This window comes from Eulemur rufifrons, chromosome 8 (assembly GCF_041146395.1).
Source record: "Eulemur rufifrons isolate Redbay chromosome 8, OSU_ERuf_1, whole genome shotgun sequence".
Lineage (NCBI taxonomy): Eukaryota > Metazoa > Chordata > Mammalia > Primates > Lemuridae > Eulemur > Eulemur rufifrons.
In genome coordinates, this window is record NC_090990.1 from 79330778 (window position 1) to 79341819 (window position 11042).

The 11042-nt window shown below is 36.1% G+C and overlaps 1 protein-coding gene across 1 annotated transcript in view; it reads right to left on the reverse strand.

Annotated features, from left to right (window-relative positions):
* The window catches only part of FRRS1 (ferric chelate reductase 1), a 46407-nt gene extending 37623 nt beyond the window's left edge, over nt 1-8784 (reverse strand). Inside the window, exon 1 of the mRNA XM_069478273.1 lies at nt 8772-8784. The gene's annotated coding sequence lies outside the window, so the exon portion shown is untranslated. The remainder of the gene's footprint in view (nt 1-8771) is intronic.
* Between the last annotated feature and the right edge of the window lie 2258 nt (nt 8785-11042).

The window sequence follows — 11042 nt, forward strand, 5'->3', positions numbered from 1 at the left end:
ACTTCCACGTCTTTTTGTTAGACTGGCTTTTGGGTCCAGAAAGGATGCACCGGAGAGGATCGTGGGCACAGTTTAAACTATGTGATCCTGCCCTTACTAAGAATATTAAATGCAGTGATGTGCCACTCACCTAAAGACTGGTATAGTGGGTAGAGTTGCTTCAGTTTAACACATTTTAGTTGGCACTGACTTCCTGTCAGGTGAAAGTGGAAACAACACTTGATACCCAGGCTCTGTTATGCACTAAGTAGCTGAATAATATCCACAAAGTCACTAAATCTCTCTAAGTCTCAGTTTCAACACATACAAAATATAGCAAGTGAAGCAGAAGAAATTCAAGGTCACTTTCAACCCTAAAATTTTATGATTTTAGGAAAACAAAGTATAAAAGCATATTGGGAATTATCTGAGCAAGAAGTATAAGACAGGAAAGGGAAGTGATTAAGACACCACCACTGGTCTGTCATTCCTTAGGAAAATATGACAAACAAGGTCAGAGAGGGACATGTACAATGACAACGTCTTTGTCCTTTGTCAAATTGTGACTGCTCAAGATAAAGTTCTATTTTCATTATAATGGCTAATGGTAAGTTTTCCAGTTAATGTTTTAAGAAACAACTTTTTTTCCAACTATTACATTAATTCATTAGCCAACCTCTACCAACAGATCACATAATTATGACAGGAAAAAAAATAAGAGTTATTCATAGAAACATTTAAGCAAAAATTATAGAATCGCAATAGTAATTTATTGGCCAGGCGTGGTGGCTCGTGCCTGTAATCCTAATACTCTGGCAGGCCGAGATGGGAGGATTGCTTGAGGTCAGGAGTTCAAGACCAGCCTAAGCAAGAGCGAGACTCCTTCTCTACTAAAAATAGAAAAATTAGCAGGGCATCATGTTACATGCCTGTAGTCCCCAGCTACTGGGGAGGCTGAGGCAGAAGGATCGCTTGAGCTCAGGAGTTTAAGGCTGCAGGGAGCTACGATGACACCCCTGCACTCTATCTAGAGACTCTGTCTCAAAAAAAAAAAAAAAAAAATGGAATTGAACCCCTTCCTCACACCCCTCCCCCTTCATAAAATAGTAATAATAATAACTTCACTTATTAGATTATGAGGTCATCCTTCCAGCACAGGAAAAACTACCAATTATTATGTATGATTTTTTAAATTGTTAATATTCACATTTCACTGTGTATAAATATGGAGAATAAAACAAAAGAGATCATAACTTGCATTTTGTCAGCCCAAGACAAAAACAGACCTTTTTTGTTTTTTTTCAAACAGACAAGGTCTCACTACATTGCTCAGGCTGGCCTTAAACTCCTGTCCTCGTGCAATCCTCCTGCCTTGGCCTCCTGAGTAGCTGGGACTACAAGCACATGCCACTGCGTCCAGCTTAGACCTATTATCTTAAAACATTAAAGGAGAGGTTATCCTGATTCTATAACTGAAATATTCCCAAACCTGATAAGATTTATATGGTTTTCTTTCTTGCCTAAAAGAGAGGTGTTTAGTAAAAGAGTATAATGATTGCTTACACCACATTCTACAAACATCTCACATAAAGATAAAACTTCAAAACAAGTATATTCTTTATTATAATACAAAATTTTTATATTAATATTTAGATGAAAATGTAATTATTATTGATTGTGGCCCACAGAGGCTAGTGATATTAATCAATACATTTATTACAACAAAGTAAAATTCAGATAAAACAAGAAGAATACAATTGAAAAATATTTAGATGTAAGAAAATCATTAGAAAAAGGAGTATGTGGGGCTGGGCATGGTGGCTCACGCCTGTAATCCTAGCACTCTGGGAGGCCAAGGCGGGAGGATCGCTCCAGGTCAGGAGTTCGAAACCAGGTTGAGCAAGAGCGAGACCCCCGTCTCTACTAAAAAAATAGAAAGAAATTATCGGGACAAGTAAAAATATATAGAAAAAATTAGCTGGGCATTGTGGCACATGCCTGTAGTCCCAGCTACTCGAGAGGCTGAGGCAGGAGGATCGCTTGAGCCCAGGAGTTTGAGGTTGCTGTAAGCTAGGCTGACGCCACGGCACTCTAGCCCAGGCGACAGAGCAAGACTCTGTCTGAAAAAAAAGAAAAAAAAAGGAGTATGTGTTAATACATTTAATTAGTCATTAAGTGTATTTTTATTGTGTGACTCTAAAAACGTGTGAGAATAAGAAAAATTGAGGAAAACACATCTTTTAAGACCAAGTCAGATGATTAAGCTAGAAAATAATGTATTAAGTCTAGTTATATTGTATTCAAGTTCTAGCTCTTGTTAGTCATTGATTTTAAATCAAGGTATCAAAGGAGTTCAAAAGTTAACATGCACACAAAAACCCAGTAACACCCACTCTACATTACTCAAGATATATATAAGCATGCATTGAATGTCTCACTTAATGTGTAGGTGTGAGGTGACGAGGCATCCTTAATTATGAAGAATGAGCTGCATAAAAGCAAAAACTTGACCAAAATATCTTGCTACAAAATATCTAAATAATTTGGAAAAGGGAATTTTTTTACTATATGCAATGTGTTTAATTTCTTACCACACCCAAGGTAAGAAATATTTTTACGTTATGACCTAACAAACATTTCAAGAGACATTATTTACCTTTATCATATATTATAAATTTATATATTTTACATTCCTTCCTTTTTCTATTTTATGCTGCTTACATCCTACTGTATTATTACTTCACAACATACCTACGGACCTTAACCTATGGTTTGAAAAACATTATTGTACAGCATACATAGACCATTAAATTTTAGCCCCGAATCAAATTCTAAATTAGGAGTATCAAAGATTTCAGTAAAAAAGGAACATTCTCAGAAATAAAGAAAGAACAAACAGGCTACACAACAGGGAGGATTTTGGGGGATAGGAGATGGGTTTATCCAATGGAAAATGCCTTATTCTCTCTTCATTCCATTTGTGAGCCTAAACAAAAACTATAAATATAGCTAATAAATTAGCATTCTCACAGTATCTTCTGTAATAGAAAGGGTTTTTTTAATTAACCATAATATTAGGCTGGCATGGTGGCTCACACCTGTAATCCTAGCACACTGGGAGGCTGAGGCGGGAAGATTGCTTGAGCTCAAGAGTTGGAGACCAGCCTGAGTTACAATGACACCACTGCACTCTACCCAGGGCGACAGAGCAAGACTCTGTCTCCAAAAAAAAAAAAAAAATTTACCATAATATTAAAACACTGCAATCCTTAAAGCACTTGTAAGCTCTTTGTAGAATTTCCATCAATTACATTCTATGATGTTCAAGGCACATTGCTACTTCCTACAGAATATTTTTTCATTTTATTATTTTCTTTTATTTTGGTACAAGTATAATGAATTTTAATTAATTTATGACTTAAACATGCTTTTGTTTCTAGGCTTTTGGCCTGGAAGCAGGACCACCATTATAATATTGCTTCTATTATTAATAGAAAATAGAATTGAAATTTCAAGCTAAATTAGAAACTAATTTGGAGACACAGCACATTTGTAAGCTCAGCATTTCATCTAGGATCTGGAACAAAACTGGTGGGCTTTGTGCTGTGACCAAAAACCTAGACGGACTAGGATAGAGGTGGAAATAGGTGTTCACTTGTTGAGTGGCTGAGTTAGGTGGAAAGAGTTTTACAAAAATAAGTAGAACAAACAGAAGGATAAGAAGAAGGATGAAGTCAGAAAAGTTAAGACTGAGCACACATATGGAAAGCAATGAAACTTCTATGACAAAGATTACAGTTTTATTGTAGAGGGGAAGAAGAGGGGAAGAAAGGGGACATAGAGTGGAGAAAGAGGAAAAGAAACAAACATTTGGTGAGAATCTGGCAGTTAGATACATGATGAAATCCTTACAACAACCAGATACTATCTTCATATTAGAAATGAGGATCAACTGAGGTTAAGGAATGTACCCTGCATTATGTATACCTTTAGGATTTACAGTCAAAATCTAAATGCAACATCCATGTTCTTTTCACTGTACATCATTGTTCCCTACTTGGAAAGAGAGGGTGGAAAGCAGGTCCAGCAAGGATGCACATTTCACAGTGAACAATGTGAGTGGGGGCATATAGTGAAAAAGGTTGAAATCTAAATTAGCCTACCTAGTCCATAATATTGAGTCCACTATATAAGAATCTGAGTGGCAATATTCAGATTCCTTTCATAGAACTGAAGCTACAGAACGAATGGATGTAAAATCCATAGATGCATAAAAACAACAAGCTCTCAATAAGTGGTCACTGTCATTATTTATCATCACTATTAACTTGTCATATCGTCAATATGTGCTCATTTTTTCTGAACACTACTGTGGTTCACATATTTCTTGCATCTGTATTTTATTTGTTCAAGCCTTCTAAAATAATTCAGAAAATTTGCTCCCCTTCCTTCCAGTAATTTAACTTTGCCTTCATAGAAAACATCCCCATCAAAAATTAAATTGACCTTGAGAGCTGAATCTCAAATTATAAGGAAATTGAAAAATAGGTCAAGTATTTCCACTTTTCCAGATAAAAATGTATCAGACTCCATTTTCACAGTAGGAAGTATGGAGAAAAATGATTTTTTTAAATTAACAACTGGAGTTATGACATTTTCAAAGAAGGTTCTAAAAAACAAAGAGCATTAAAAATGGCACATTGAACACCAATTTGATATCTGTCAAATCTGACAACTTAAGATAGTAGAAAAGCCTTCAAAAAAAGATTTTAGAGTTTGAGTGAAAGCAAGACAAAGTAAAGGGAAAGGCAAAGAAAACCACTAAAAAAAAAGTAATTTGAAAGTCTACAATCTAATCTTGATTTCCCTACCTATATCATCAGTAAGCAATTTTTCCATTTTCTTTATTCATTCTCTGGAAAAATAATTGGAAGCAAATATCTTATTACATGTTATAGAAGTTTCATCTAGATCATTCCATATGGCCCTCACAATAACCTGGTCCTCAAAACAAAATTAGGTGCTAAGTGGAATGGCCCCTTCTCTAAATACTCAAAACTAATTGATGAAACAGAAGCAAATACCATTAATCTATAACTTAATGATGACAGCATTTATTGAATGCCTGCTCTACTCCAGTCATCACAGTCAGTGCTTAACATGTATCATCTCTAATCCTTGGAAGAAATAAATGAAGGTTTTTTACTGGTATGGAAATTAAAGCTAACAGAGGTTATACAAAATATATATTGCTTATGATCACACAGGGACAGAATAGAAAAAAATGCATTTCATTATAGTAATGTACAGGGATAGAAGAAAAGGATAATACAAGAACTAACAATTACCCAGAGCTTACAAAATATCAGACATCATATCAAGGACTGAATATGCATTCCTCACAATAACCTACCGAACTGTAGGGGGTGTTATTGTCCTCAATATGTAAAATAGGGCACTGATTAAGACACTTGTCAAAGTCACAGCAAATGAGTGGTAAAAAGTATGGTCTCTGACCTAGTTTCTGGGGTCTTAACCACTAAGCCATCCACAGCTTTAGATCAGACCCTTTAGGTTGACATGGTAAGTAAATAATTATGGAGGAAAAGGGATTCTGAATGAGGAGGAGTTGAACTGGAGCAATAGGAGAACAGAGGTACAAAGAAAAAAGTGAGAATGGACTTTTGGGGGGAGTAGGTGCAGTCTAACTAGAACCAAGATCAAACGTTAGAAATAGTCTTTGTATACCTTCTGAAACTGTTTCAAAAAACAGTCATTGTAAAAATATTTTCATTAAGTCTGGTTCCTCTTTATGTCTCTTACATGAAGATATCCATCTCCAAGACTTTTTCTCTTGGCTCTTTTCTTTTTCCCCCGTTTCTCTGAAATGAAATTTATCTTTTCCTCCAGTCTAGTTCTTGCACCTATAAGACTTTCCTAATCTGATGGTGGCCTGTCATTACATTTCTCATCAGCAGGATGTAAAACTCCAAACTCTAAAGATTTGATTCCAAACTCTTTTGGGCGCCAACTTCCACACGAACTCTGCAGATTCTACCTCCACCCTCCCATGCTCCTCCCCATTCCTTTTGCATCTCTCTTCTACTTTTCATCTCTCTATTACATGTCTGATGTTATTCATTCTGCCACCACCTCCAAGTATAAAGCCCTCATTACCTGTCACCCACATTCATGAAACACTCTCAATTGGTCTGTTTCTGTATGGTCATTCTAATCTATTTTACTCCACACAAGATCATACCCCTAAAACACAACTCTCAGCATTCTCTCCTCGCCTCGAAAACATTCGACAGCTTCCCAAGAATTACTAAATTAAGGGAAAAAGCACTAGACATTTAATGTTTTGTACTTTTCTGCTCAACCCAAATGTCTAGGAATTTTTTCCCTATACTGTGATGACACTGTACCATTTGCTATTCCAGGAGTATGCTCCTCTCTTTTTTCTACTCCAGTTCTGCCTTCAAACCAGGACTCCTATGTTTCCACCTATCAAATTCCTACCCATGTAAAAAATGGATGTATGTTAAATGGAAAAAAATAGATACAAAAATATCTGTACACTATGTTTCAACTATGTAAAAATGTGCATTGCCTATCATTTCATGTAATATGCAAAAGGCTTATAATATCCAATGTAAGCAGGGATGTGGAGAAATGAGCACTCATGCACAGCAACGAGAGTAAACTGTCACAACATTTTTGGAGGAAACATGACAATATTTTACTAAACTAAAAATATGTTTATTCTGTAGGTTAAATTTATTTAACCTACAGAAAAACCCACACAATTATGCAAGAATTATTTCTAATAGCAAAAATTTAAGATAATTTAAGGGGTTACAAAAAAAAACTATGCTATACCCAAACTATAGAATACGGTATATCCATTAAAAAGAATGAAATAGAGTAGATAATGATAAAGACAACAGCTAATAATTATTGAGTGCTTTCCAGGAGCTAGACATTGTTTTAAGTACTTTGCAAGTATTAGCTCATTTCACAAAAATCCTAAGACATAAATCTGCATGTATTAATACTTAAGAGGATACATGCTCATGCCACACTGAAGCAAACTGCAAAACAATGTGGACTCTACCAAAATACGTATTACTTAAAAGGAAAAATTAAAAGAAAAAACCCCTATACATGCTTCTAATTGTTCTCAACAGTGGTTACCCCTTAGGAGAGCATGTGTTTTCAGGATGGGAAGTCGAGTGGACTTCCTCTCTTGAATGCCCTTTATATTGTACATATTGTTTTAAAACCTGTAGTGTTTTATAATTTAAAAAAAAAAACACTATAAAGTATGCATATGTAAAGACTGTACAGAAATACATTAAATAGATTTTAAGGTGGTTAGATTTTTTTTTTCTATTTTCAGACATTACATGTTACTTTTACAATTTTTGTTTTTGTTTTAATAAACTGTCAAATTCTATGTCCTATTATACAGTGAAGTGTATGGACTTTGAAATCTCATAGAGCTGGGTTTGAATCAGTCCATTTATATAATGTAATCCAGCAGGCACTACCCTACTGACCCCCTGGTCAAAGTATTAAAACTCACTGAGCCTTAGTTTCCTTGCTTATTAGAGACAATGCCACCAATATCAAGGGCTCACATGAGGATTAAATAAAATAACATCTAGAAAACATCTAGTACAATAACCACCAGAAACAAGGCATTCCATATAATATCACCTTCCCTCCTCGGAATATTGCCTACTTCCATCAACCTGATGCATAACTGCTCTTCTCAGAGACTCCATAAGCTTTGGTTTTTGCCAATAAAAAATTTGATCACATTTTTCTGCCACATGTGGTGACTTGTCCTATAACTTCTGGATAGCAGCAAAGGCGTCCTACTTATTGATCTCCTTTCATTCTGACTAGCACAGTACCTGTACAATGTGATTTTTAATTAAATTTCTAGGAAATCTGACATTAAGTAAATGGACAGGCATGAAACAGAGGGTACAGCCTACCAAAAGAATCAACACATTAGCTTACTAAACGACTATTTAAATTCACTCTAGCCTTTAAAAAGTCTAACTTTTGTTTTCAGTAAGCCAACAGACCAAATTTAAACCTCCCACCTCTGTACTATCCAAGTACAATACTCAAATCTGCACCTTTTTTTAATTCAGAGGCAAAAGAAAATATCTAAACTGAAAAGTTTAGCTTTGTTAAGCTATATTCCTAATACATTTACAATGTGAGAAGTCTCCTTTGCCTTTAGGGTAGCATGACAAGATGCATGCAAAAAAACTGAATGAAGAGGTAACACTTTGTCACCCATACCCATTCTGAAATTCTAATGGCACAACAGGGTTTGGTGGAAGAAACTAAGACTTCTAAATAAAGACACTTTAAAAACCAAATAAGGCTCTAAGTAACTTTCATATAGGTAATTATGCCATTAGGTTTAAATATAAAAGGGAGTTCTCATGATTTAAAATTTAAAATTAAAAAGAATTCGTGCAAGAATAAGGTTGATGCTTTTCAAGATCCCAAACACGTCTCTACTTATAACCACCCTTTTCTTGGGATTAAACTCGTTAGTCACGGGACATATTATTAACTCGTTAGCGAGCCCTCAATAGCTCAATTCAAGCTCCAGAACAGAGTTTGTGAATAAAGCAACCATCCTGCCTCGCCGACTGCCCCGGTCAGCACAGGCGCCGGCTTTCCATTCTGTCACCTAGCTGGATTCAATTTTAAAACACTTTGCAAAGAGCTTTGACGTTAAGGAAACAGAAAGGGACACTTACCTTGAGAAGCGAAGGCAGCCTAGCCAACTTCCGGTTTTGTTACAACTTGTATCACATTTCAGCAGCTGGGTGGAGCCAATTTATCCGTAGTCAAAAGGGAACGTGTTCCAAGCTAAGCTGCAAAACTTGAATTGCAAGACCAGTACTTGTTTTGGAACTCTTTTTTACATAAAGGGACACTGTTTTCCAACTAGTAATTGTTCCACCATGAAAATTATGTTTTTTGTCTTTAACTGCAAAACCATTTGAAAATGCATACTTTGTTCTATATAATGCTAAGTAAAGACAAACAAAAGAACCTACTTACTTGTGCCTAGATGGAATTGCCAAATTTAGCAAGCCATAAGTATTGTCTTGTGCAATATTTGGGACATATTTATACTGAAAAATAATTTGTTGTTTGTCTCAAATTCAAATTTACCCTGGGAATTTATAGGAATAGTCCAATATTTTATCTGGCAACCCTGTTGAGGAAACAACAGCAATTAGCAAACTATTTTCAATTAATTTACAAACGGTGGAAAAGAATCAGGTTGCATAGAACTGAAACCTTTGGAAGCATGAATGATATAATGCAAAAGAATTCTTTTGCAAATTTTACCCTGGAATTTAGGAGTTTTATTTTTGTTTCTTTTTAAGCCTTTAATCTTCGTGTTTCACAAGATTCTTTTGCAAAGGAAAAATTTCAGGGCTGGGAAAGGACAACGTATCTGAAAACATTAAACACTCCATTTCAGACCATGACTAACATGCGCAAACTGGAAAATAGATTACAACACACCCCTTAACCTGAAACACTGGTTATCAATCAATACTAGTAAATTTTCTAAACCGTTTTAAAAGAAGAGAAGAGAGGAGAAAGAACATTATCACTTTAATCTTACTCTCAAAGAACTAGTCGCAATTAACAAAAGCCCCTCCCTAAAGGATTTTAAAGAGAGGCTTTAAAGAAAGATGACCCAGAGCTGGTTATCTATACTAAATCAGATTGGAACATGAATAGTTTTAAACTAAGTCAGCTGACCTTCAGTTCAAAGTCTCAGGTGATGAAATAGCTTTCTGCAGTTATAATTAGACTCTTTCCAGGAATAGTCCCCCTTGGACATTTTGCATGCCAAAAGTATGATAAAAAGCCTATAAAAGGCCAGGCCAGGTGGCTCAGGCCTGTAATCTTAGCACTTGGGAGGCCGAGGAGGGAGGATCCCTTCAGCTCAGGAGTTCAAAACCAGCCTGAGCAAGAGCGAGACCCCGTCTCTACTAAAAAATAGAAAGAAATTAGCGGGACAACTGAAAATTTATAGAAAACATTAGCCGGGCATGGTGGCATATGCCTGTAGTCCCAGCTACTTGGGAGGCTGAGGCAGGAGGATCACTTAAGCCAAGGAGTTTGAGATTGCTGTGAGCTAGGCTGACGCCACGGCACTCTAGCCAGGGTGACAGAGAGGGACTCTGCCTCAAAAAAATAAATAAATTATATTAAAAGAAAAAGCCTATAAAAGAAGTAACTCTTAGAATACATTGTCATAATCTTACATCCTAAAACACTCTTAGGAAGCAGTACAACATAGTGGAAAGAACTGCATGGAGAAGCTAGCTCTATTTAAAACCACCCTTTCCAGACCTATCATTTCCCGCAGAGCCCCCAGCTGTAACCCTCTTATCACTCCCTCCCAGTTCACCTCTACCAGACTCTTTCTTCATCAGCTACTTGTCACTTGTCACAAAGAAAACCAAATTTATTAAAATGTTCAGTGGAACTTGGATCCTAAAAGTTATAACTACCCTACGGGATCCCACTCTCATACCTCTAAATCAACAGTTCTCAAATCTTTTTGTTGCAGAACCCCTTTACAACTCTTAGAAATTATTGCAGACCCCAAAGAGATGTTTGTTTATCTGGGTGATAGCTATCCATATTTTTGTATTAAAATGAGAACAGAAATATTTAAATATTTTATTCATAGATTCATTTTGAAATGACAATAATAAACTCATTACATGTTGACATAGTATTTTTTTACTGTTGTTTTTATGATTGCTTTCCAAAAATAAAAATTTAGTGAAAAGAGTATCATTGTTGAAATTGTTGCAAATCTCTTTAATGCCTGGCTTCATGGTGTAAGGTTTTTTTGGATTGGCCGGCGCCAGAGAAAGAAAGAGGAGCAGAGTTGAAAGGGGTAAGCAACGAGGCTTTATTGGGGCACTCCCGGGCGAGGTTCACGGGCCCCAAGAGAGAGACCCCGGAAGTCGCACCGCCCAGAAGTCTGAGTG